General features: G+C 52.7%; 1 protein-coding gene across 2 annotated transcripts in view; it reads right to left on the bottom strand.

Annotated features, from left to right (window-relative positions):
- The window catches only part of Syt2 (synaptotagmin 2), a 107,204-nt gene that overhangs the window by 31,776 nt on the left and 47,938 nt on the right, over positions 1-27,490 (bottom strand). The window contains exon 1 of one of the 2 annotated variants that reach the window (XM_021168964.3): positions 14,682-15,044. The exons of the other annotated variant lie outside the window; for it this stretch is intronic. The gene's annotated coding sequence lies outside the window, so the exon portion shown is untranslated. Of the gene's footprint in view, positions 1-14,681; positions 15,045-27,490 lie in introns of those variants that run through there. 2 annotated transcript variants of the gene reach the window in all.

The raw sequence follows: 27,490 nt of genomic DNA, 5'->3' as shown, positions 1-27,490 counted from the left end.
TCCTTCCTCTGAGACTGTCCACTGCTAGCTGGTATCAACTACCTGTGCACACTGCCCAGCTCCACACAGCCCACAAAGATGATGAGAAAGAAATGGCTTGTTTCTTCTTCTTGTGTTTTCTTACTCTACCCCAACCCTGCCCAGAGAAACAACCTGGTAACAGCCTAGAGGGCAACCGAGAAGGTGGGGTCTCGCCAAGAAGGCTTCTCCTGGAAACCTCTGTTTCCCTTTTAGGCCAGACTTCAAGGCTACAAGCCAGACTGACTAACCAGTGGCAGGGTGGCAAAGCCTGCCACCCTGGAATGATCCACCTGAGGGGAGAGTGGGTGTCATCCTGGCCAGCACACCCTCCAAGTCTGGCAGCAAAACCTACAGGATAACTTTGCTCACTAATGTCTACCTTCCCTGGCCTTGAGACTGACCCTTCCTAGCGCAGTTAAGTCATGTCTGCTCTTCTGATAGTCACTTTCTTTCACCCCAAATCCTATACGAGGTCCTGTGCTGAAAGCTAATTATCCACGCTGAGTAAGACCCAACACTGTCCCAAATCAGCTCACTAAGGAGATGCCAGGTTCAGCCTCTGAACTGGTGGAGCAGGCATGACTCCTGTGGCTTGATGGGATATACCCAAGACCCCACTGTGAACCCCTGGTGTCCTGGCACAACTGACTAAGGGTTCCTTCCACTTTCCATCAGCAGCTCTAAGTTTCTCTGAAAAGGCTGGCCTCACCGGGAGACATGAAGGGAAGCCAGCCCCGAAGTGCAGACGAAGGAGCCATGACTGCAGCTCTCCAAACTTCAATGCTGCACCTCGTTTGTGCTTCTTCCCACTGAGGGAACGATGATGACTCCCAGTTTACAGAGGAGGAAACTGAGGCTGAGCAGGACACAAAAGAGAGTGCCTGATACACCACCCCTCCAAAAAAAACAAAAACAAACCTTTCCCAAATGACGAGGAGAGCTGTATCTCCAAGTAATGGGTGGCCAGGTGGCAGGTGAAAAGTCCTAAAAAGTCTAGCAATCCTGGTCTGTCCTGGTGCATGATGGGAGTTCTGATATCCGGCGAAGGGTCATCAAGGGAGGACAGTCTGGTCCCTTTGTTTCAAGAGGATACTCTCCTCCCAGACACTAGCCAGGAACAAGGACCAAAAAGTTTTGGCCCAGACACAGATGCCCATTACTGCCAGCGCCCCTGACAGCTCACAGTATCCGGGAACGAAAGTGGGTCATGCCAAGTCCTGGGGGCATAATTACAGTCCCGGAAGCCAACTTTCTCCTGCATGACCTGGGGCTGGAACAGATATGGAAACGGGGCTGGAGAAAGCTCAGAGCCCCACCAGGCTGGCAGAGGGAGCACTGTGGGAGAAAAATGTATGCTGCAAAGCCCCACCTTGGACTCCTGTGCCATCCAACCTGATGGTAAGGGGCCAGGTAAAGAGCAGATGCCACCAAGTGGGCTGAGCCACCAAGTGGGCTGAGCCAGCACTGGGCTGGGGCAGGTAGGCCACTTTCAGCCAGGTGAGCTTAGGTGGGTCTCTTAGCCTCTCTGGGCTTTTCTTTTCTTTCTACCTGCATAGTGGCTGGCATCCAAACAGAACCTGGCTCTGAGAGAGTGAACAGACTTGGAAACAATGAGGAAAACAGGGTGTCGCGTGCAGAACAGGTTCTGGGGACTTCAGGGAACAACTGCACCCGACCAACAGGGGAGGCAAGGTGGGCTGCCTGCTGGTTGGCTGTCATTTCCCAGGGTGGGCTCAGAGCCTTCTAGAGCAGCAGTTCTCACCCTTATGCTGTGACCCCTTAATATAGTTCCTCATGCTGTGGTGACTCTCAACCATAAAGTTACTTTCCTTGCTACCTCATAACTACAATTTTGCTACTACCATGAATTATAATGTAAATATCTGTGTTTTCCAATGGTCTTAGGGGACCCCTGTGACAGGGTCATTAACCCCCCCCCAAGGTGTTGTGACCCACAGGTTGAGAACCATGGATTCAGGCTTCTGCTCAACCTTGCCAAACTTCCACTAAGAAACCCTCCTTCAGCTGGGCATTGATGGCACACGCCTTTGATCTCAGCACCCAGGAGGCAAAGAGAGGCAGAACTCCGAATTCAGGGCCAGTCTGGTTTACAGAGCGAGTTTTGGGAAAGCCAGAGCTACACAGATAAACCCTGTCTCAAACCCCGCCCCACCCCAATCCTTCTTTTCCCATCATGCTTCAGCCTGGTCAGAGATGGCTTGTGGCAATGCCTCCAATCCCTCTGCTTGATTTGGCCCTACCCCCAGTCCACCCTCCTGACATCCTCTGCATCTCAACCTTGTTACCCTCATCCACCATGGCCACTACATCTGTGTTTGGTTGTTGAAGCTGTAAGCTCTGTGTGGGTTCCTGCTGCATCTAAGTTAAAGTACGAGAAAGAGAAAGAAGGAAAACAGAGCATGCAACTCAGGATGATGTGTCCAGAGTCACACAGCATCTCAGCTCTCTCCATCACTCCAGGACACTCCCAACAGGGGAATATGGGTGCCACTGAGGTACAAGGGAAGGGTGCAGAGGCTGGGGCCCACGTGGGGAGTTTCCTCTGTTAGCAGCCCTGAGGCAAGGGGTTCAAGGAGACAAGTGGGCTCAGAGGTGGTGTCCAGGTGCCGGCAACAGTCTGGCAGAGTACCAGGTGCAAATCAGTAGCTCATGCGAAGGAACCAAGAGTCTACTATTCACAATTGCAACTTTGGATGGCTGCATGGTGAGAAAGGTAATCATGTCACCGAGCATAGCCCCTGGCTCTGGATACTGCCACCTCCCAAGACAGCTTCTCCATAGAGCCTAGCTTGGGGACAGGTCATCGCCCCGCCCCCCACAAAAGCCTCTTTCAGGAGGTGAAGCTTCTGTCTACATCTGAGTTGGGGGGAGGGCGGTATGAATATGTGGGAATAGTCCCTCTCTAACAAGAAGAGAAATGACCAGAGCTCCAGCCTCCCTGATCTGCACCAGAGGCATGGGTGTCAGGAGGCTGCCCACAGAAAATGTGCAGGGGTCTATTCCTGTCACATGCCCACTGAGGGCACTGCCCTACAGAGCACACCCCAGGGTGCACACGTCCACCCGTACCACCCAGGGAGGTCCTTGCAGCACACTTTACAGCCACCAAACCAGAGGGTGTGACAAGCCAAGGCTACAGAGTGACAGAGTAGTCTGGTTCCCAAGCCACTGCTCTGCCCCCAACACACACACACACACACACACACACACACACACAGCTTGGAGCAGTGCTCTGGAACTCTCGTGTGTGTGTGTGTGTGTGAGAGAGAGAGAGAGAGAGAGAGAGAGAGAGAGAGAGAGAGAGATGCAGTCACCTGACCCCTGGCTGATACCAAGTCCCTGGAGAGCCAGCCCTCGCCTGCATCCATAGAGGTCACTAGTGTAACTCAACATTTCTAACTTTTCTGTCACAGATCTGAGGACCTCCTCATGTGAGGCAGGAAGGCAGCTTCATCCAGCGTCATCTTGGCTCTTCCAAGGGGCCCACTGCCCAAGCTGAGTCCCCCCAGGTAAAGCACCTACTACATTGGTCCATGGCTCTGAGCTTCTCTGGCCCTGCCCAAGCCACCGTGCTGTGGCTCCTTGTGAAGATGACTGGCATCTCCTCTGACCCCCCTCTCCTTCTCTAATGCAGTGGGGACTGGAGGAAGGCAGTCCTTCTCTCTTGCTGGTGTGGAACCTTTGATTTAGAATTAATGTGAAAGCCAGGCATGGTGGCGCACGCCTTTAATCCCAGCACTTGGGAGGCAGAGGCAGGCGGATTTCTGAGTTCAAAGTCAGCCTGGTCTACAAAGTGAGTTCCAGGACAGCCAGGGCTATAGAGAAACCCTATCTCGAAAAACAGAAACAAACAAACAAAAAAATTTAGAATTAATGTGAAAAACCTTTGCAAAGTCAACACTGTCCGGTGATGGCCCCAAGGACCATCTCTGGAGGCCTCAGTGCCCTGTCATTGAGGATGTGCCCAGACAGGAGACACAGGACTGGCCCGGATGGCACCAGGTTTCCCTTTTTCCCCCCGCTGTCTTTCATGTCTGATATTACTGTCTCAACCCTTGCTTCAAGTTAGTCCCACTTACTCAGACCCTTAAGTCCCGAGTTTGTCCTCAAAGAGAAGTGTCTGCCAGTATGTGGCACGCTCCACTGTCCTCTTACAGAATGGACTGACACAGATGAGGAAGGGAAAAGAGACAGACCACAGCATATGGAAAAAAAGCTTTCTCAAGGGTCTGAGATCTGCAGGCCACTCCCAAGTGAGTGCAGGACCCATTGGGAAGCCACTGCTGGGTCCAGATGGGAACCTGGCCAGCTCTGGCCTCGGATAGGGCAGGGCTGTCAGGTATGAAGCGCCCAGCCAGTTTCTGAGGTTGCTAGAGAGCAAGGTGACTGCTGAGCTGTGTAGCAGTACGCAGCTCATTAAGCCCACAGAGCTTAAAAATAGGGAAGTGCGCAGGCAGAGGGGGAAGGGAGCTGGGCTCCACTGGGGCTCAGCACACCGGAGGCAAGAACAGCACAGCAGAGGCCTCCAGGATCATGCAGAAAGCCACTGGGTTAGCACCAAGCTCTCTGTGTTAGTCTGCCATGAAAGATGCCAGGGTGCCACCCTCCTCCCAAAAGAGGCCTGCAGCCCTGAGGCCTAGTGTGGTGATGCATACTGGGGGAGGCAGGGGCAGAGGACAGTGAGTTCAAGGCCAGTCTGGGCTAGATAGTGAGATAACTGTCTCTAAAAACCAAGCCTGGTGTGACAGACAGACAGAGCCAAGTGGGACCACCGCTTTGTTCGAGGTTAAAGAGACAAGAGGTCTAGTTGAAGGCAGAGTGAGCCTGCTAAGACTTGGCAGCCTTGGGTCTTCCAGGTCTTAGCCCCCTTATAAGCCCCGCGCCACTCCTCTCAGCCTGTGGCACCACAATTAGATGGCTTTCACTCAAATCCTCCCCTTGCCTCATTCCAGTGGGGTGACCTACGAGAGGTCCCTTCTCTGCCCTCGGCTTGCTTCCTCAGCCGTAGAGATGCTGTATACTCTGGCACACAAGGCTAACCACAGCACCTACAGGTCCCACTGAAACCCAGGAGGGGAGCTGACTGGCAGGCAGGGGGAAAGGAGCTCTTGGAAGACATGCTTGCCTCGGTTGGGAAATGCAACGTGGCTGTGGCTGCCTCGCTTGATAGAGAAGAATGCAAGTCATGCTTACTGGAAAGGGTTCCAGTGCAGATGCAAGGATTTTATAGAAGAGGGGTCCAGAAAAGAGCCCCGGGCATCAGCTGCTGCAGCGACCACTGGCTCAATATGGAGCCATGCCCCTGTCAGCCAACATATGCTGGGCATCCGGTGACACTCAGCACTGGACCTGCCTCAGGAGGTGGCTGCAGCAGCTACAGAGGGAACAGGACCCAAGGGCAGGGGGAGTCAGAAAACACTCACAGGAGAATAGCAGACCACAGAAGGTTCTATCAGCAAGACTGTGGTGGAAGGGAGGCTTACGGTAGGTTCTGACCTCTCCCACCTAGCTCCAGGCCTGTCACACTGCCGGGGACTTGGGGCAGAATGCTGCTGCAGGACACCAGGGCCTGGGTTGCTGGGAGCATGGAGCTTACACAGGGCATGAGATGGAGAAGAAACTCTAGTGTCAATTATTCGGTTACTGAAGAATGGGGAAACCAAGGCCCAAGCATGGGACTCCCTTCTAGGCCAGGCTGCTTTCCGGGTGAGTAAGGAAGGCAGAGCTTGACTCCATGCTACTGGGCTCTCCAGCATCCATCCCTCCCTCCCTCCCTCCCTCCCTCCCTCCCTCCCTCCCTCTTACTGGATGCGATGCTGCATGCTTTATACTTCAAAGAGAACTAAACTGAGGGTCAAATAAATTCCCCCAAACCACTCCATAGTGAGAAAGAGAAACACACAGTGTCTGGTCAGGGTTCCAGGACTTAGCAACAGGGCACGGAGCCCGTACGGTAGATAGGCCTGGCAGTGCTTTCCCCCTCAGCCCACACAGAGAGGCAAGAGTAGTGACCTAACAGTCCAGCATTCCAGTCCTAGCTCTGTTAACTGAAGGTCTTGCAAACTATGCCTCGGTTTCCTCCCTTGGAGAAATGTAGATAGTAACAGTACCTGCCGTGTGTTGACTGAGGAGCTAATCCACACGAACACGCAGATTGGGGCCTTAGGATTTGAATACGCCACTGAAGAGCAAATCCTTCGAACTGGAAGGATAGCTCGGTGGTTAGGAGCGCTTGCTAGTCTTATAGAGGATGCACATTTAGCTTTCAGTATCCACGTCAATCAACTTACAACTGCCTATAATTTCAGCTGCAGGAGATCTGTGCCCTTTTCTGATCTCCCCAGGTATCACACACATATACAAGTGTATAAGCATACACATATATACAAATATAATAAAATAAATCTGACCAGGTATGGTGACACAAGCCTTTAACTCCAGTACTTGGGAGGCAGAGGTGAGGCCAGCCTGGTCCACATAGCTCAAAACCAATCATTCAAATCTTTGGGCCAATCAGATGCCTCAGCAGGTAAAGTTCCTGCTGCCAAGTCTAATGACCCAATTTTGATTCCCAGACACCTAGTGTGGAAGAACCTGAGTCTTGTGAGTTATCCTTTGTCCTTTACATGAGGACTGTGACATGTGCCACCCCCATAAGGAAATAAACAAGTATAATTAAAGATTTATTTTTAAAAATAAATAATTGAATACAGGGATTCCAACACCAGGTACATAGCCACAAGGAATAGAAATATGGCGCTGACAGCTGTGTCCCTGGTGCCTTCAGCAAAGCAGTGTCCAGGAGCTGAGAACAGTCACCCAAATGCCCATCAGCTGATAAATGCACAAACACAGTGTATGTCCATATCCAGAGGCCATCCGCAAGAGACAAAGGGAGGGCTGGCCCTGTCCAGTGTAGGGGCACCTCAGAGCACCGTCATACAGTGTGGGACCTGGCTTAGGGAAAGATCCAGAAGAGGCAAAGTTATAGAGACAGAAAGCCAGTTATTAGCTGGTTAGGGGTAGAGGAATAGAAAGTAGGGGAATTGCTGGGAGGGGGGCAGTGAAAATGTTCTAAAATTTGAGTATGGTGACAGTGACATCATTGAGGTGTGCAGCGGCTTAGAATGTGTAAGTTCTCCTTAGTCATATAAGTTGTTTGGCATGTGAGCAGCAGCTCAATCAAGCTGTGTGTTTAAAGGAGGTGAGGTGCTTAGAAACTCCTGTAAGTAGTGCTGATACCATTACAGAATCGAGGCTCCGAAGGCTGGGCTCTGAAGGCTGGGCTGGGGCTCGGGTAGACTGTTAGCCTAGCATGCACGGGGCATGGTGGGCACTATCCCAACACCATGTAAAGCTATATACAATAGAACACACCCTAATCTCAGCACTCCAGAGGTGGAGACAGGAGGACAGAGTCAAGGATATCCTTAGCTACCTAATGAGTTCAAAGCCAGAGGAACTTTTGAAAGGGAGGGAGGGAGGGAGAGAGGAAGGGAAGGAAGGAGGAAGGAAGGAAGAGAGAAAGAGAAAAGATAGAAAGAAAAACTGAACAGAAATGAGACTCAAAGCAACTTGCCCAAAGCCGCATGTCCAAAGCTAGGAGGTTCAGGACCTGATTTTGGACTTTTTTTAAAAAAGTTTATAATATTATTTATTTGTATGGGCATGTTCATATATGGGGGATGTACAAGCCCCAGTGCACGTGTAGAGGTCAGAAGACAACATGCAGAAGTTGATTCTCTCCATCCACCACATGTTCCAGGGATTGAACTCAGGTCATCAGGCATGGTAGCAGGCACCCTTACCATCTCAGCTAAAACTTCAAGTCCAGGGCTCTTCTCTGAAGTTTCCCTATGGCCTACATCAGCCCAGATCCATGGGAGACTACATCTGCCCTTGAATGTCATAGAAGAGTCAGGCATGGTGGCTCATGCCCCTAATTGTGACACTGGGAAATACTGGAACAGCAAGACTGAAACCAGCCTGGGCTCCAGAGCAAGTCTTGTACCAGTCTGGGGCACATGGGGAACTTGAAACCATCTGGACTATATGGAGAGACACTGTCTCAAATACATACATACATCTACATATATGCATATATATACATATAGTGGAGAGAGCCTCTATCATCCATACCAAGGATGCCACAAGGAATGTTCTGTTATCTAGTCTAAACAAATCCAATTTACACAAGGGTGAGAAATATATATAAAAGGTCAGGACCAAGATCACAGTGGACAGCCCCAAAAGAGAACCCCACGAACCCCACACTCCCCATCAATGTTGAAGCCTTACCTGGTGAAGCTTGGGGAATAGGGCAGATGACTCCAAGCCATGAGCTCATAGTTGACTTTAGAAGTGACCTTAGCCAAACAACCTCATATTTTGGGCTCTTGGTAAGATGACATTTGGGGAGACACTTGGGGGACAATCCCTAGGCAGTCCTTTACAAGATCCGGAACAGCATTAAAACAATATGTTCCCCTCTTCTAGGCTGCCAGTCACTCCACATGACCAGGTAGAGAGTTAAGGGGCAGTGGGCTTTGAGGGTGCACAGCCTGGCCGCCCCACAGTCTCTGGCAGATGTATGAGAGGTCTGTGGCCTGTCAATTACATGCTGTCCATAGATCCTGTTGGCTGCTTGCTCCACCTCAGGAAGAAGGAAGGACAGGGCGTTCACTCTGCAAGCAGGCAAGATGCTGGGGGAGTGGAACCAACATTCTGATTCTGGGCCGCCTACTTTGAGCTGGTTGGCAGGAGGGGAAGGCCTGCCTCTGCCACCCCAGGAAGGTTCCACCTCAGGCTGTCTAGAGTTCTCACCCAGGGACTGACTTGGAGGAAGACCCCTTTGCTCTGCCCTCTGCTTGGCCATCATGCCCCAGCAAGATAGCAGTCCCCTGCCTTGGCACTTCAGAGCACAAAGCCACCAGGCCGTTTCCCTAGATAAACGAAGACCAGAAAAGAAACAACCAGATTGAGCCAAAGCCACCCAGAAGCCAAGCGGTCTCACTGGGAGAGCAGCCCACTGGGTCTGGTGCCAGGGACTCAGCCAGGATACCTGCATGTGTCCCTAGAGGAAGCAGGAAGAAGCCACCCTGTGGGTCTGCCAGGCCTGCTGGCTCTGCCAGGCCGTCATGCACTGCAGGACACTGGGGGGGGGGGAGGGGGAGACAGGCCTCTTCATTGCACTTTACAAGAAGGCACGACTGAGATGCTAAGGCATGATAAAGGCAAGGCTATAAAGCAGCTTGTCCACAGTCACGCGTGGGGGCCGCCGTACCCCGGATCCTTCCTGTCACTTCTTTCTCTTCAACACACTCCCTTCTGTTTTATGGAACAACCTATAGCAACCACAGAAGCATTTTACCGCATCGTCTTCACGGTCTCTAATATCCTTCGGGATCTAGGTAAATATTAATCCATTAAATCCTCATGTCAAACCTACAGGCTTCAAACCGCTTTAGTTCCATTTCTATACATAAGGAAAGGTTGGTCAAAGTGCCTCTCCACTCCCCTACCCCATGACAAAACACCGGAGAAGCTGAGATTTGCACACAGAACCTCCTCCCAAGTACCCGGGGCCTTAGCTTAACCTGGAGAGCACTTGGGCCACTGGGTCCAGCCACAGTCAAGATGGCAAGAGATCCTGTGGGTTCCTGGAATCAGAGGGGCCAGAAAGGAAGTGTGCTAAGAGCCCCATGCTAGCAGGAAGTCTCTGGCAGCCGAGCACTCTCAAGTCCAAGCTGGAGACAGGGTTAGAACCGGCAGCCTCAACCATACAACTCCTGTTGGTGTTCTCGACCTTTCCTGCCTGGAGCAGGTGGTCGTGGCGAGCTATACTCTTGGGTGCTGTCCCCTTCAGGGTCAAGTAACAATGCTGGCTGGTCCTAAGACAGTAAGCAAGCTCCATCTGTCACCTCCCATGGGTGCCCGCCCATCTCACTGATGACTGCCCCCACAGTCGGAGCCCTTCCTTCTACCTCACACAAGCCCATCCTGCTGAAGTCTAACCCTGTCACCACGCAGGACAGGCATCTGCTGCCAGTTGCTAGGTCAAGATCAGTAAGCCACACAAATCAAAAGAAGCCATTCAAAGAGTTGGCAGGTGTCACTTTGTTAGAGGGCGGCAGCATGGCCCTGTCCTCCTGCATTCCCTCTGTGACTTCAGGACAGAGAAAACAGGAGTGGGATTTCGAGTTGAAAAAAATTGCAGGTGGCATGACACAGGCAAAAAGCAGCCATTCTCTTCCTGACCAGCCAAGGACTCTGCACATCTGTCCCTAGGCTCGGGATCCAGGTACAGAAGTCTGCCTTTCTACGCCTCTGCAGTATCTTCTGCAGGCAGCTCAATGGGCCATCTGCCGCCAGACCTTTCTACAAAAAGCCTCAAATCCCATCTCCCTAGGGGGCTGGAAGCTGAGGGAGGCAGCAGCTTGTAATAAAGGGGATGTATTAGGCGAGAGCGTTGCAGAGAGGACACGTGGGCATGCGGGCCAGACCAGACCAGCTCAGGGTGCACTCAGACACATAAAGGGTTACTCCTGATGGAGAGTCTGAAGGATTCGAGCACTCAGTCCCCAACTCCACCCTCCCTGGCCCAGCCCAGGTTCTGCTGTCCTTTGCCGCTGGGCAAATATTGACTTTCTTTCACTCAGCTGGCCAGTGGAACTGAGAGCAAAGAACAGGCTGTTGTCTCCTTTCTCTGGGAGGCAGGGCAGGCTGTCAACCCATTGTCGGCCCAGGGCAGCAGGCATCCCACATGGGTCAAGAAAGCAGAGCGGGGGGGGGGGTGCTTAGAGTCAGACTGACCTCTGTCCTTTAGCCTTTGTTTTCTCCCCCACCCCACCCGCACCCCTACCCTGTTTCCAAGCCCACGTGGGTTTATTCTCACGTTCAGGCTGCCCTGTGGGTGCCATTCAGCATGTCTGGGTTGAAAGGAGTGGGATGGGGTGGCTGGTGTGTGCCTACAGAGTTCCGGCCTCATACTGAGGAACTTTGTGCTAGCTCTGTATTTTTTTCTAAGGACTCAACATTCTCATCAGCAAAACGGGGCTGTAAGTCTCAGAGAATTCATCATCTAGATGAGGAGGTCCTTTCTCAGGACCCATGTCCTTCCGGCCATCAAAGCACTGTACCTCGTGCTCTGATCCTAGAAGAGATGGAAAATAACTGTCTTGTGCTTAAAAAAGAAGATGGAAAGAGCTATAGATTGAGGGCCCCAAAGTGCTGAGTCAGCTCGGTCATCCTCCTGACGCTCTGTGTGAGGCTCAGCTCTCCCTGAGTTTGTGACCCTACAATCAGAATTAAAGGAATGAACGGTGATGGCCCTGAGGCCAATGTGGATGCCTTGTTCCGAGGTCCCCCAGCAGGCAGTAGTGTCCTAGCTCCATCAGCCTTTCCTCACAGGAGCCTTGAATGGGAGGATGCTGTGCCTCTGTTTCTCTGCCTCCAGCACCCTCACTGACGTCCTCATTCAGATGGCCACCCCATGGCTGAGCTCCCCGACATATGCCCTGTGACCAGGGCCAGCGCACACACACTCCAGGATGCAGAGCAGGAGGACACAGGAGACATACACAGCTCTCTCTTGGATGCCTTTGCATGTGGCAGCTGCAAGACTCTGATCTTCCTCTGTATGACAGAGAAGCCCAGGCAGCATCCATGATCACACTAGGAACATCTCAGACTCCAAGAGGTTTACAGAAATTATCCCTGTGATCTTCCTAAGAAACCCAAAAGGTAAGGAACGTGATGCCCATTGCACAGATGAGAACAATGAGGCTCAGAGACATAAAAGAATGGGTCTAAATTCAGAGTTACTAAGGAATGCACCAAGACGGAAACCTCTTCTCTTAATCCTCAGGGCTCTCTGGGCATCGTCATCACCTCTCCAAGTCAGGCTGAGTCACAAGATGGATACCAAGGGACAGTGAACCTTAGATGCCTGAATGATCCTAGCAAACTTCCCAGCAGGCAACAGGCCAATACCAACTCTTCTAGGCTGGCCTTCCACTTCACATAAGGAAAACTGAGAGCCGGAGAGGATGTTATCTAAGCTCACGCAGCAAGTCTGGGTAAACCCTGGCCCTGTGTCCTCCTTCCCGGCACACCGCACACATGGTCTGGCACAGACCCGGATGCTGGGAGCCTCTGAAGCTCTGATGGTCTCTCTGCTCTGCTGCTGGGCATACAGACTCGAGACATCCAGCCTCATCACTCCCTAATCAGTTGGCTCCATGGTCCGGGGAGTGAGGTAAAAGGCCGTTTGTCATAACCACAGACCGGACCAGAAGTGACATCAGATGAGGAAGGCAGAACTGAGGAAAAGTGGGTATATGACAGTCTGAGAAAGCCATCATTGCCTCCTCCTCATGAAGTTCCTAGTGCACAGTGCCTGGTGGCCAGAGGGACAGGGACAGGGACAGTGGCTACTCCCACACCTGGCTGAAGCTTTGAGCTCCTTGGGGTTGATCAGACTGTGAGCAGCCCCCTCCCCACCCCCACCCCCCTGGCCACTGCTTCCAGTCACCCCACTGCCAATTTGTCAAGGGCTTCGAGTGAATACTATGAATAATGGCCAGGGTTCTTCCGGCTCTTGTGGAATCCACGCTGTATTAAGCACTTCACACATTTCTTCTTTAATCTCCATAGGAACCCTAGAAGGCTGCTGCCTTTATCACTGTGTTTTGACAATGAAGTCACTGAAGCTCAAAGATATAAAAGCACTCACTCAAGGTCACTGAATGGCAGAATGTGGGCTCCCAGGTCTCATTCTAGGGCTGTGTAGAGCCTGGGAAAGGGCTCTGTTTCTCAGACCATGTCTCAAGGCATCTCTGGGGATAGACGCAGGGAGGGGCCGTGCACTGGGAGTTCCAGAGGCCACCTGCTCCCGTCGAGCGCCCTCTTGGTACTCAGCAAACACCAACCCTGACCTCTGGCCATTATGACTTCAGAGATGAATGGGTTCCGGGGCATCCTCCGGCTGGACTTTCCTCATATACAGATGAGGAAGGCAAGGAAGGGTATTTTCCCAAGGTCACATAAGATCGTACAAATGGGAATTGAAGCTTGGGAACTCAGCCTAACTTTCTCCTCTTTGCCCAGGAGTCTTCCTAAAGTACCTGAGACCCAGCGCCAGGCTAGGGACTTATCTCAGCTGAAGTCCCAACAAGTTCTCCCCAAGAAGACCTCGGTCTTCCATGCAGGCAGTCCAGGCTGTGCAATGGGCTGGTATAGCTCCCACTAGAGAGCTTTCTACAAAGGAAGGATTCTTGAGGTAGCGGGACAGCAGAGAAGACAGCATGACCTTGGGAGGCCTCTGAGTCTCCTGTCTATCCCAGGGACCCTCTTCCCCAGTGAAAATTATGTCCTGTGCAGAGGGTGAGCAGTTCTGGGCTGACAGTGGCCTGTCAGGCCTGGAGATTCTGTAAGGAACAGTGATGGAGGTATAGACTGTAGGCCTCAGTCCACTTGGAAGGCTAAATAAAGAACTACATACTCAGGGGCTAGCCTTCTGTACCGTTTCCCCTTCAGTTGGGACAGGAGGTATCAGGATGGGGAAGACTCAGATCTTCAATGGCCCAGACCCCCATTTCCAGGTCTGGAGACTAAGGCCCAGGAGAGTAAATGAGTTACTCAAGGTCAGCCAAAGGGGCAGGATGCCTCTGACGCCCCCTGAGGTTCCAGGTTCAAAGTTTCACACTGTTGCCCTTCCAAGTGTGCCCAGGGCTCTCTGCAGAGGCCAAGAATCAAAGGCAGTGAATTCCCAGGCACGGAACGCTTGGCAGACTTAGTCACGGACTCAGTTCACCGGACGGCCTTCCTCCTCCTCTTCCCCATCTCCCCACCATCACTTCTATGTGGTGCACCACTCCCCTACATCAGACCGAGACTCCCAGAGGTACACCATTGGTCCAAGGTCACACAGCAAACCAGCAGAGTGCCACTGCCCACTCTCCCATCCGTGGCCGCTTGCCAGGATCCTTGAAAACCCCCATTCCTCCAATGCACAAAGCCACGGCACTGGTTGGAGGATGAAAAAGTTCTCGGGAGAGAACAGGGCACAAAACATGTCTGCAGATTCTGGTCTGGATAGATCAGGCCGAGGAGTGCCAGCACCCCCACTGCGCGCCACTCTGCGCCAGGGGGGGGGGGCTCCAAAGCTCTGAGCACATGGGATCCACCAACTCATCCTCACTGCGGCGGGGGCACGCAGGGTCCCCCACTCTCTCTCTGCACATGCTTCTCACCACACACCCACTGCATCCACCCTCCAGGGCACCTCTTCCCGGGATGAGCTATGAGTGCCCTCGCTCCCTGTCCCAGTACAGAAGCATTATCCTATGCTCAGCACTAGAACAGGTCTAGGTGGAGGGGTTCCTGGGATATTCAGGACATCTCCCCCGGGACAAAGAAGTGGATTTCGGGAGCCCGATCTCACCAAGGGCTGATCCTGCACTTAGTTTATGCCTCACCAAGTGCTGAACCCTGAAAGTCATGGTCTCATTTGGTGATCCAGCCTCCCAGGGGTCCAACACCAGGCCCTGGAAAGCTGCTGGTGTCCTGGGTGTGGCCTCACTTGGGACTGCGGGACATGGGATGCCCTCGCAGGGCTCCCTGCCTGGGCTCCCTCTTACCCGGGGACGGTCCGGGAGCCGATTCGGCGTGGGCTGGTGCAGAAGGCAGCGGGAGTCTGCCGCCCCGAAGTCCAGGTCCCCTCTTCCCACTCCCGCGCCGGCCAGCGATGCGGCTCTCCTCCCGCTCCCTCGCTCGCGCGCTCTGCAGTAGTAACAACCTGATCCGCTTCCCCCGCCCGCCAATTGAGATGCGCCTCACATCCGCCTGCACACGCGCGTGCGGCCCCTCGGAGGCGATCCCCGATCCAGATCCTGGATCTCGGGGAGCAGGGACCTGTCCTGGTAGCCCACACCCTGTTCTTGAGTCAGGACAGTCCGCGGAGGGTGGCTGAGAAGGGGCCGCCCCGGGAAGATGCTGCTTAGAGTCACCGGGCAGAGGGGTTTAGCCGCATGCGGTCATTTCAGAAGTTGCAGGCTGGGCGGCTCAGACCCCGGAACCGCATGGGGCTCCCCCCTGCCTCTGCGGAGAATCCCCACCACGCGCTCAGTGCCCTCCTACGACACTCCCCACCCGCCCCGCTTCTGCAAGCTTTTCCGGGAGCTTCTCGGCGCTCAAGAGTGGCTGGGGGAGGGGAGTGAGAGAGGGGGACCTCCGCCTGACTGAACCGCAGGGGAGAGGAGAGAGGGGTGACGCGCTTCAGGGATACAGATTAAAGGCTTTCCTGAGTCAAGAGAAAAAAAAAGGGAGGGGGAACAAAAGGGGGACACCGAAGGGAGGAAAGGAGGGGAAGTCGTCCGGGGGTCCACTGCACCAGGTCTCTGGAGGGTGGAGTCAGGACAGGGTGCGGGGTCTTTCCATAGGTAGCTATGGGAGGGGCGATGACACGGAAGTGGAAAAGCTACCGGTAAAAGGGTTGTGTCTTGGAGCCCTTCCTGCTTGCCCCAAATCTTGCTTTCTTCTTCTTGGGCAAGGGTTTCCACAAACCCTGAGTGGGGACACTGAGTAAGGTGGCAGGGAGGCTTGAAACTATGGTGCCCCCTCATCCCCAGTGCCTTGGTCTGATCCTTGGGCCTCACCCTCGGTCCCCAACTCCCCTGCTGCTAAGACCTCAGCATCCCAGTCCCCAAGTGGAGTGTACGGCTTACCCAGCCCAGCCCAGCCCACCTTTGCTCCTCGGACTGGCTTGCTTGCTCCACCCTCTGCGGCAACACCTTTCTCTTTCCCTCCTGTTCTGTACACTCAAACAGGAATCAAGTTCAAGACCTGACGCAGGAAGTGATGAGGGGTGTGTGTGTGTGTGTGTGTGTGTGTGTGTGTGTTGTTTTGTGTTTTCCATGGGCATACCTGGAAGAGACAGGAAATTACCAAACTACCTACCATCAATCCCTCTTCCTTCCCTCCTAGTCCTCATAGGTTGTAATGCTCAGGCAGGCAGCACGGCTGCTTTTGGTAGGGCTAGCGACTCAGTTTAGAATGGCGGCTGCTTGCTGTAGGCCCGAGGCTACAGAAGAGCTGGTCTGGGGATTCCATGCAGCAGGGCTGGGCAGGAGCATGTCCCTGGACACCTGACAGGGGCTGCCCACAGTGCGGGAAAGGCTGTTCCCAGGTGTTCATTCTCCAGAGAGAAAGGGTGGCCTGGGGTCAAGAGCTCAAGGTCAGACTATAAGGAGTACTAGGAGTCTTCCGGTACCCGTGCCTGCCCATGCCACCCCCAGAGCTGAGAACTGCTCCCTGTGAGTGGGCAGGCTGAAGAACTGTAAGGGGCCTGCTCCTCCACGGGGGTAGCAGCACCGGTCTTTGATTTCCACCAATGAGGAAGGCTCAGTAGGTTGCATTCAGGTTAGACTGCAGGATTTCCTTTAGCTAAGAGTACCCACAGCATCCTGCCTTAGGAGAACCCACACCTTCAGGCTGGGGATGGGTAAATGTGATGATTCTCGGATGGATAAATGGGCACTAGCACATGAATTGGAAGATGCCCTGGGCCTTCCTCAAAGCTGCTGCCAGGCAGGAGGGTCTGAGGCAGAGATGGAGTCCGTCTATAAAGCTATATCCACACTTTCTAGAAATACCTGTTAAATTTACAGACTGCCTCCATGTGCCTGTCCCTTCCTGGGGTGGAGGGGCAGTGGACTTCTATTGGTGGCATCTAGGCAGATGGGGCAGGTCCTCTGAGAAAGGCATCTATAGTTAGCTCCCTTTCCTGGCAGGGGTGGTAACAATGAACCTTACAGCTTTGATCTCTTAATCCATGTAGACCATCTCTGGAGGCTCCGGAGCAAGACAAGGATATTGCAGGAGTCATAGTGGCTCCGAGGTGGGCCTCGTGATTCTGGATGCTGATCTTCCCTAATCCACACGGGCTGGGTGCATATCTATACCTTCCCCCTCCTCCCTGTACTCCTCCCATCCTTGTGTTCGCCCTGAGTTGGCCTCAGGTGCCAGCTCAAACCAACCCAGCTCCAACCCAGGAGTGGCCAGGGAAGGGGTAGGAGGTTGTTGCTTCCTTCATGACCAAGGTCACTTCCAACTGAGTCTACATACCACAAGCAAAGTGGCTTTCCCCCCTTCCAGTCCGATGGGATGGCAGCTCTAAGCCCCTCTCACATACACAGCATCTAAGCAGCACACCCCTGCCTTTGTTTTCAGAGCTCCTGGATGGAATGGGGGGAGGGGGGAATCATGCACAGAAGGGGTACCCTGTTGCTACCCAGGTGTCCTCCTTCCTGTCGGTGCCACCTGAGGCTCCTCCCCCAGGCTTTACTCCAGGAGCACACCACAGCTGGGTCCCTGCAAAGTAGCTTGGGATTGCTGCACGCACAGAGCAGAGGAAACCTTGCTGGAAGTTAGCATCCCTAGGCTTCCCCTGAGCAAGGGGAGAGGGATAAGGGGAGCGGTGACGACACACTGGCCGGGTCCACTCCTCATTTCCCGACTGTCCAGACAAAACAATAGTTCCCGTGCTTCCCTCCCAAAGACACAGAAATTAAGATTTCTGCAAAGAGCGTCAACTCCTGCAGTTGCCACCGTGACCATCTCCAGTGCTGACATGTTGTCCCATCCTAGTCACTGAGCCACCAGGGCAGCAGTCCCCAGGTCCATAAGCACCAGGCTTCACAGCTGAGAAAACAGAGGCTCAGAGAAGGCCAAGGACTTGCCTTGCTCCTGGCTCCAGAGTCAGGGCCCAAGGAATTCAAGGCCTGATCCGTGGGTTCCGACAGCCACCCACCTCCCGGGGAGGGAAGGGACTGTCCAAGACCATACTGCCAATTTTAGAGTCTTCCCGTCATAGCTCCAGTGCCAGCTGTACTCAAAAGACAGCATCACCATGTCTCCCCAAGGAGAGCTTTTCCTAGACATGAGTAGCAATTCCCAGGCCACCTATGAAGATTCCATGTTTGGCAGAGGGGCCTTGAAGAGGGAAAGCAAACTGGATCTGTAGAGTGAGCCTCTCTCCAGAGAATGTAAGAAGCCAAGATGACAGCCTCCCGCAGTTGTGAGAGAGAAGACCCCTTCAGGTAAGCCTGCCCACCTGAAAGGGGTTGGGAGTGGGGGCTGCTCACGCACGGTGACCTCTATCGCCATCTGCTGGTCAGAACACACAGCTTGTATGACCCCTTCCAATACAGCTGGGTTTTTCCTGCAGAGAATGCAGCCTGGAACGTTCTGTCCCACACTCTTTGGATAAGCATTCCTGAAAATGCACTATGTACCACACACTCACTCTCCTAGGCCTGGGAATGGCATGCCGGAAGTCACAATTCCTACTAGCAGAGAACGGTCCATGAGCCGCAGGAAAGGGCAAGCCCATGGGCTGAGGGTGCTTCCTTGAGGAAGCAGAAAGGCTGGCCCTCTGAGAACACTCCCAAGGCAGGCAGCCTCTCACTGGGACTCAGAGTTCATCTTCTGCTCTGATCCCACTGAAAATACAGAGATCCCCAGCCTCATGCACACTGTAGGAAGGAACAGGATGGGAAGGAACAGAATGGGGCTCGAGCAGTGTCAGGGGCCTGAACTCAAAGGGCCTTGGAGGTCAGGTGGTGAGCAACAAGGCACAGTCGAAGGCTTACTTCAGGGCTGGACTGGAAGGTGGGACAGTCAGAGAGCCCCAGGCAGAGCAGAGCCAGTACTGCATTCGTATGGGAAAGGTGAAGCAGGTGGCCCGTGGCAGGGCCATGCCAGTAGAAAGGCCAGGAGTGGGCTGGTGTGGCAAGAAGGCTCCCTGCTGACTGAGAAACTACATCAGAAAGCAAGGGAGAGCCAGGCATCCAGGGCAACTTCTGGGACTCTGGAGTGTATCCCTGCAGCAGTGGTGGAGTCTGTCGCCGGAGTACAGGGAGACTGGAGTATGAAATTGGTTTGGGACATGCCCAGTTTAGAGGTCTAGACTGCATTCAGGGACCAGCCATCCTGCAGGAACTCGCACATGCGGATGTGGGGTTCGACGCAGCTCTGGACGGGACACGTAGCCTTTGGAGGTCACCAACTCTTGAATCCTAGAGGGAAACCCATGCCCTAACTGGACTCTCTCCTGGATCTTGGAGCTCAGGTGCTGACTAAGTCTTTTTCCCGTCACTCCTTGGAGTTTTGATTCCTAAACCAGCAATGCAAGCTCTTAACTAACAATCCATGGAAATATGTCCCTTCCCAGTGCAGAATGTCCTTATCTTTTTGCATATAATATATGGTTTACTATCTCAATGGCATCATTCGAACTGGGGAACAAACAAACAAAACCCCCTAACATCACCCTATCCCAGAAGCCCCCAGCCAATGTGCTCTGATGAAGGCCCCTCCCCATGGCCCCTCCCCTGGGCCTTTCCCCATGGCCCCTTCCCTTGGCCTTTCCCCATGGCCCTTCCTCATGGCCCCACCTGGTCACTCTGTACTCAGGCCTCTGGCCCCAGTACTGCCCCCAGTCTCCGCCCTGCCCATTCCCCTGCACTACTTCCTGATTCAATCAGTCAGCGCTCCTCACTCCCGCCCTCAACACCCAGACCTCATGGACTTCCTTCTGTTCTGTCCTTCACCAGTGTCCACGGGCTCTGTTGTGTATTGTGAGTTCTTTGCAGTTCCCCTCCTCACCCACACAGCATAGGCACACGGTAAACACTTCATCATCTTTGACTGCTGACCTTGTAGCAGAGAACAACAGGAACGAGGAACTACTCTCCTCATAGTCTAGACGCAGAATCACTATTTGACCAACCCCTCTTCGGATAAGCACTGGACAAAACAGGGGCCCAGTATCCAGAATAGAGGTGTGGCCTCATTTCTGGACATTGCCCTAGGTGAGCCAGGCCGTGTCACTCTGTCACCATGGTGATACCCAACAGTGAAGTGGAGGTCCTGGGCTGGGAGGCAGGGGCCTGGGATCTGGCAATGCCACTGGCTCTGACTTGCTGGGTAACCTTGACTAAATCAGTCTCTCTTTGGGTCACATCTCAGCCTGTGTCTTTATCAGAAGGGTCAGTGCTCAGTAGTAAGATGGCCACTGGGACTTTCCCGGCATGAACTGCCTGCTTCTTGCCAGCCTCCTTCCACTCCAGCCTCCAAACGGGGAAATTAATTGAGTGTTCAGGTCTCTTCCTTTGCCCAGGCACAGCCAAGCTTACTGGGAAATTAGGGTGACATTGGTGCAAATAATTGACTGTCTTTCCCAAAATGGTCTTCAGGCCCCGTTGCTTTAGCTGCTGCTTAAATAGATGAGCTAATTAAGTTAACTAATTGCTCCCAGGGTCTAATATTTTCAGTCACATGACCCAAGGAGACAACACTCCATGGCCTCTCTGCTGTCTGCATTCCCCCCCACACACACTGATGGGCCAGCTTCCTGCTGTGTAGGGGACCCAGCCACCGCACCCAGCACTCAGGCCAGCTCTTAGCAAAACCTTCCCCCTGCCTCTGTCCACAGAGCCTGACTCAACTTACCTGCCAATTCCTCCATCTACCCAGCAACTTACGGTTAACGCTTAGCTGAGAAGTCACTGATAAGCAAAAGCAAACAAGGCCTTGTCCTCACGGAGTGCTTGGCTCGTGTGCAGAGGTGACACCAGCCACTGACCGCACACACAGATACGCGCATGCCGTTATATCTGTCGTGCAACCAGTGATATAAAAACAATATGGGACAGTGCTATGCAACAAAGGGAAATCAAGGGGGGCTTCCTGGAGGAAGAAAGGCTTGCTCTGATTCGGAGGCTGGACAGATATTAACAGTACAGTGAGGAAGAAAGTGTATTGTAGGCAGACTACTTAGATTGTGCATAACACATGAGATGCTAATACGGTGATTCTCATCCTGTGGATCTTGACCCCCATGGGGTTGACCAACCCTTTCAGAAGGGTCGCCTAAGACCATTCGCATACCAGATGCTTAGATTACGATTCACAGCCATAGCAAAATTACAGTTATGAAGTAGCAATGAAAATAATTTTAGGGTCACGGGTCACCACGACATGAGGAACTGTATTAAAGGGTTGCAGCCTTAGGAAGGTTGAGAACCACTGTGCTAATAGCGGGATCAGGCTTTGGGGTTGGATTGGCTGTGAGGAGAGGGGAGGAGAAGCATCAAGAGGCGCTGAATGAGCAGACACAGCTCATTCAGAGGACTGGAGTTAGATTCCCAGCACCCATATCAAACAGCTGACAACTACCCTAACTCTAGACCTAGAGGGATCTGACACATCTGACCCCCATGGACACCCTTACACACAGAGACAAAACACATGCTCATGACTTAAATAATAATAAAAACAGCTTTTTTTTCAGAAGTAACTCCTAAGGCACTAACTAGCTTGTGGTTGGAAGACAGGCAGCAAGAGAAGAAACAAGTATCTGGCCGCCTTGTGCTATTGTGCAAACTTAAGGGCAAAGGGGCTCTGGGTATGTCCCGCCCACACCTGCCCCTCCCACCCATACCCAGTGCACCCCTAGGATCCCAACTCATGGAAGCTGAAGGGCCAAGCCTGGGGCAGGGCCTGGACTTTTCCAGGGTCCAGGAGGGGCTGCAGAAGCCCTTGGATGACTGAGCCAGCCCCTGGCCACACTCATCGGCAGTACTAGAACTCTAGAGTGTGGCAGTGGGGGGAGGGGGAGAATGAGCTTTGGAACACTTACTCATGTGTACACTTCTGTGCACATGCACGTGCAGACACACACACATTCATATTCACATGTACACATCCCTACGCCCATACATACATACATGTACACACATATGTATGCACATGCAAGAGGAAGAGGACACACCACACAAAGCCTGTTATCACCTTCTTGGCTGCCTTGAACAGCAGCTACTAGATGACTTCATTAGTGAGTCAGGAGGAAGCCGCTGACCCCCACTGAGAGCCCTCAGGCTGGGTTTCCCTCAGCAGGCTCCCATCCCTTTTTGCCTTCCCTCTGGACTCTACAACCTGCTCTGCCCCAGCTGAGTGACCTTGGCTAAGCTGCCTTCCTCTCCTGCGGATAAAGGGCCTGGGGAAGACGATCTCTTAGTTCCCTTTCAGCCCCGATGGACCCTGGGTTTGAATCTCTAAGCTGGGATGCTCTAAGTGGGTGGATGGAAAAGACACCCCCACCCCCCATACACACACACACACACACACACACACTTTTTATTTTGAGAGACCGCGGAGAGAATTAAGAGGGCCTCTAACTCTCAACGGGGTCCAGAGTGGGCATACATGGGTCTTAACTGGAGGTTCTCTGAGTACAGGACACAAGGTAGGTAAGCAGAGCTGCCCCCCAGCTTGGACCCCTGTCTGTCCCCCTTCCCCTTCCCCTCCTCCTTCACCTTCCCCTCCCCCTTTCCCAGCCATCACCTCCCTACCTAAGTCTCTACTGTTGCCTCCTGAGTACTGCCTGGGCAGTCCAGAGCTCAGTGGCCTGAGAGCCGGAGCCCCCTCCCCCACTCTAGGCTTCAGGGCTGTGACAGCGGCTGCCTGAGGGGGCGAGGAGGCAGCAGCCAAGCGCTGGGAGAGTCCCTGTGCTCTGCCGGGCAGCCTGCATTTCAGCAGCACTGCAATGCAGTAGTCCAATTTTTTTTTTTTTTTTTTTTTGGTTGTTGATGTTAGTTTTTTATCCTAAAAGTCCTCGTTTTCTAGGGAAATGTGAAGCCAAATGCTTTCAAAAGGGGGTGGCCAGATTGCCTGGGAATATGTCAACTCCTTCCCATTAGGGACAGCAGCCTGTCCATGAAGAGCCCCTGGACCCTGCTCCTGGTCAGAGGAACAAGTAGCTGGTTTTTCCTTCCTAAAAGGCAGGCACAGACTGAACATAAATGTTTGTTGAATTAGAGCACTTCTGAGCTTCCGGGTCCCTGGGGCTGGGTCTTGAGGCTCCTCCACAGAGCCTGGGATGTGGCTGGCTGGGCTCACCAAAGAGCAATCACTCTCTCTTTCTCTTAATGAGCCTTTGCAGCAGGAACAGCGCCTCCTTTGGCAGTACCAAATGCACTGTGAGCTGTATGTATGGTTTGGGGAAGGGCGTGCATATGCAAGGACCCTCCTCCCTCCTGCATGCTTAGCTGGGTTCATTTTCTTCTGGCCTTTTAAGTTTTACAGTCAAGAAATGCAGGGCTCTGTATTTCCTATTAGAAAGGCTATGGCAGCCAGGCAACGGACAGAACACAGGCCTGTAATCCCAGTTCCTGACCAGTTGAGGCTAAGGATCATGAGTTCAAAGCCATGGGTTATATAGTAAGATTCTATTTCATAAAGACAAACAAGCAAACAAATAAAGGCGCTAAGCTGAGTCAGTTATGAGAGTAGATCCGGAAGAACGGCTGATTAAACCAGGGACAGACTTAGCATTGCTCTTGGCTCCTCTCGTTCATCTCTCTCAGAGAATGGTTTCCAGGGATTCTGACTGTAGTGGAGAGACACCCAGGGTCACTTAGCTGACAGACAGAAAGCCACAGAAAGAGATGGCTTAGATGCAAGTAGTTTCCACCTCAGAAAGGCTTAGCAGACCCAGCTTTGTGCTGAGCCGAGTACAGGAGCTCTAAGTATTGAGAGGTCCCAAATTCTCTCCTCACAACCTGGAAGGGCTGCGAGGGCCCTGTTCGCCCTTCTGTGATGTTTAGTCTCTCTCAGGCACAGATGGCTGTAGCTCTGGGGCAGCCAGGGCACAACGGAGCCAATCTGGGAAGAGCCCAGGGAGGAGTACTGCCAGTCGGCCCATCTGCCGAGCAGGTGACAGCTGCTGACATGTAAGGTGGGCTGAGGGACAGACAGTCTGGTCCATAGGGTCAGGGCTGCTTCCTATAGGACCTTACCCCCAGCCCACAGACTCTCTCGGCACTGGGCCTAGCATGTAGGTCTTCAGTGAAAACAGACTGATGCCTGTCTGCAGAGAGAGGCTGCCCTCCCCTTTCCATGTGTCCATCAAAACAGGCCAGAGCACAAGGTCACTGCAATGGAAATGACAGCTCTTCTCCACCAAGGTCCAGACAAGAGGCTGAAGCAGGCTGAGGGTCAGCAGTGAAAGGAATCACCGTCTAGGGATGCAGAAGTCAGATCAGGAAAAGCCCAACCGGGCACCCTGACCCTGCTACCAGTTCACTGCTGTGACCTGAGGCAATGTCACTAGCTTGTCAGAGCCACGGCTTCCTCAAATGTGAAGGAACAGCAATACCCATACCTCACGAGGCAGGACGACATGGCAACGCATGCCCTCAGTAAGCAGAGGCTACAACTAGCCCAGAATATCAGAGAATGGAAAGAAATCCCTTTCCAGATAGCCATACCCCCACTGGCTCCTAGATTTTAAAAGGCATTAAAAACAAAAAACAAACAAACAACAACAACAAAAACAACTTCTGGAGTGTTCTATAAAATGCATATTCCCAGGCTCAATCCTTATTCAGTTGAAATAAGGATTAAGTGCAGTCTTCCCGGAAGAGTCTGGGCTGGGAATCTATGGGTTGCATTTGAAAACTATCACCTCAAGACAGGAGAGATGGTCCTGAGGCTACTGCCAAGGACCGCCTGGGCACAGAGCCATGCTCACAAGGAGTAGAACTCTGTCCTAGCGTCCCTTCCCCCAGCCTGTCACCCCTGCCATCGAGCATTCTGGTCTCCCCTGCCACAGTCTCACACTTCTACATTTATTCTCTTCGCACTCATTTAAATCAGCAAATGCTCACTGAGCAGGTACTATGTCTGACACTGTTTAACACGCTGAGGACTGACAGAGCAATTAGAAAGGACACAAAACTCCTCACCAGGCTTGGTGGTGCATGCCTGTAATCCCAGTATTTGGATGGCTGTGACAGGACGATCCCAGGTTCAAAGTCAGCCTGTCCTACACAGCAAGACTCAAAATCTAACAAAGCACCCTGTCCTCATGGACCCTATGATTCATACATTTGTTGGCATTCATTCAACAAATACCCACTTGTCAAACACTGTGCCAGACACTAAAAGCTGACTGCAAAGATGCTGGTCAGAAGAAATCTAGGAAGGACCCTTAGGGACCACCCACGGCCTGTGGGCTTAAAGGTCCAAACCCTGAGGCTTAGGGCGGTGTCCACACCACAGGCAGACACAACACAGGTACCAACAGGACAAATGTCAATCATCAGTAGGGGGTGGAGCTGAGTGGCTGAGGAGATCCCGGGGTCCCACCTTCTCTGAGCTAAGGATGCAGGCTCCTAACTTCTTCGGGTACTGCCTCCCCCACCCTCCAAAGCCACCTGCCAGCCTTGCCAACTGCAGATCAGGAAGCACCTGGAAGAGATGGATGGCTTGGCCTTTCTCCCTGGCTCACTTACCGCCACTGCTGGGTACAAACCATTTCTTCTCTCCCGCATCCAGCTCTGTCCCTTTGTATAATTCTATGCTTTATAATTACATGTGAGAGTAAGCTAATTCCCCCAAATGTCGCGTCAGGCCATCGATAACATTCCCTCATGGCCACCCCGCACCATTCTGCAGCCCTCGAGCAGCCTGGCAGGGAGAGCCGGCCCACGGCCTCGATTTTTCATGCCAAGCCCACATCCATCACCAGCCTGCCTTGTGCTCCAAGGGGGCAGGTGTTCAAAGAGGACACTCGGCAGGTGCCGGCCTGCTCCTCCAGCCCTGCCCAGAGTGCTTACTGGAAAATTTTAAATGTATTTCTCGGTGCTGGGAACTGAATCCAGGGCCTCATACTTGCTGAGCCGGTACTCTACCACTGAGATACACTGTACAGGCAGCCTCTGGAGGGTTTGCGGACACAAAGGGAGGGGCATGGTTTGTAAATAGGGTGGTGTGCCAAAGAGGTCCCGATTTGCTCAAAGTTGGCTGCAAAACTAGTCATTTCTTTCAATCATTAATTCACCTGGCAAACACCTTGAGAGTGCTCCATGCACCAAAACTGCATTTATTGCTGGACATATAATAATGACGAGATGGTGTCTGACCTCATGCAGGTCCCACTCCAGGGAGGAGACACACATGACCACACCACAGGTGGACACAACACAGGTACCAACAGGACAAATGTCAATCATCAGTAGGGGGTGGAGCTGAGTGGCTGAGGAGATCCTGGGGTTCCACCTTCTCTGAGCTGAGTATACAGGCTCCTAACTTCTTCAGTCACATGCCGAGTTCACCATGGGATGTGGCCTGTGGTCCCAAATATAGGCTTTTGGCATGACACAAGGCTTTGTTTGATGGTTAGCTCAGACCTAAGTATCTAAGATAAAGTCAAGCCAATCAGAAATTCAAATTCAAGATTGGGACCATGGAGGTAGCTTAGCAGGTAAAGGTGCTTACCATCAAGCCTAACCCCAGAACCCCCAGAATAGAATCCTGAAAACTGTCCTCTGACACTGTGGCACATAGTAACATCTAGAAAGAATGTTAAAGCACTGTACTGCAAATGTATAGTGTGGTAGTGCAAGCCTTTAATCCCAGCACCCAGGAGACAGAGGCAAAGAGATCTCTGTGAGTTCAAGGCCAACCTGGTCTACATGGTGAGTTTCAGGATAGCCAGTGAAAGTTTCAGCTACACAGTGAAAGGTTTGTCTTAAGAAAAACCAAAATAAATAAATAAAAAGAAGGTCAAATGAGTTCAAAGTCGGCTTGGGCTACAAATGACCCTGTCTCAGATAAAATAATAATAGCACAGTGTCTGACACACACAGTGTGTAGTTGTCTACTCCCAGAGGCAGTGGTGCCAGGATGGAGAGAGAGTGCTTGCTCTTTGCCCATGGAAGGAGACAGCAGCAGGCCGTGGTAGAGGTCCAAGGATATGCTCTGTGTGCCAGCCGAGTCACTGAACTCCTCTTGGCACGAGCTCTGGCACAGTTCCTCTTACATGCTCCCTTTGAATACCAGGGTCATGGGTATGTAAAGAAAGAGTGGTGGCCAGGTAACCTCTGCCCACCAGCCCACCAATGAGTGGAAGGATTCTGTAATGGTTCAAGTAAGAATAGGCTCATATAGCCGGGCATGGTGGCACACGCCTTTAATCCCAGCACTCGGGAGGCAGAGGCAGGTGGATTTCTGAGTTCGAGGCCAGCCTGGTCTACAAAGTGAGTTCCAGGACAGCCAGAGCTATACAGAGAAACCCTGTCTCGAAAAACCAAAAAAAAAAAAAAAAAAAAAAAAAAAAGAATAGGCTCATATATTTGAATGCCTGCCTGCCTACCACCTCATGCCCCACCATGACGGTCAGGGACTAGCCCTCTGAAACTATAAGCAAACCTCCAAGACTCCCAGTTAAATGCTTTCTTTTGTACGTTGCCTTAGTCATGGTATTTCAGCAAGAGAATACCACCACCATCACCACCACTACCACCACACACATACACACACACACACACACAGTGCTCTGTAGACCAGGCTGGCCTTGAACTCACAGAGATCTGTCTGCTTCTGC

This window comes from Mus caroli, unplaced genomic scaffold (genome assembly GCF_978045245.1).
Source record: "Mus caroli unplaced genomic scaffold, Mus_caroli_1 scaffold_1, whole genome shotgun sequence".
NCBI classification, from domain to species: domain Eukaryota; kingdom Metazoa; phylum Chordata; class Mammalia; order Rodentia; family Muridae; genus Mus; species Mus caroli.
This window is presented reverse-complemented; position numbering and strand designations above follow the sequence as displayed.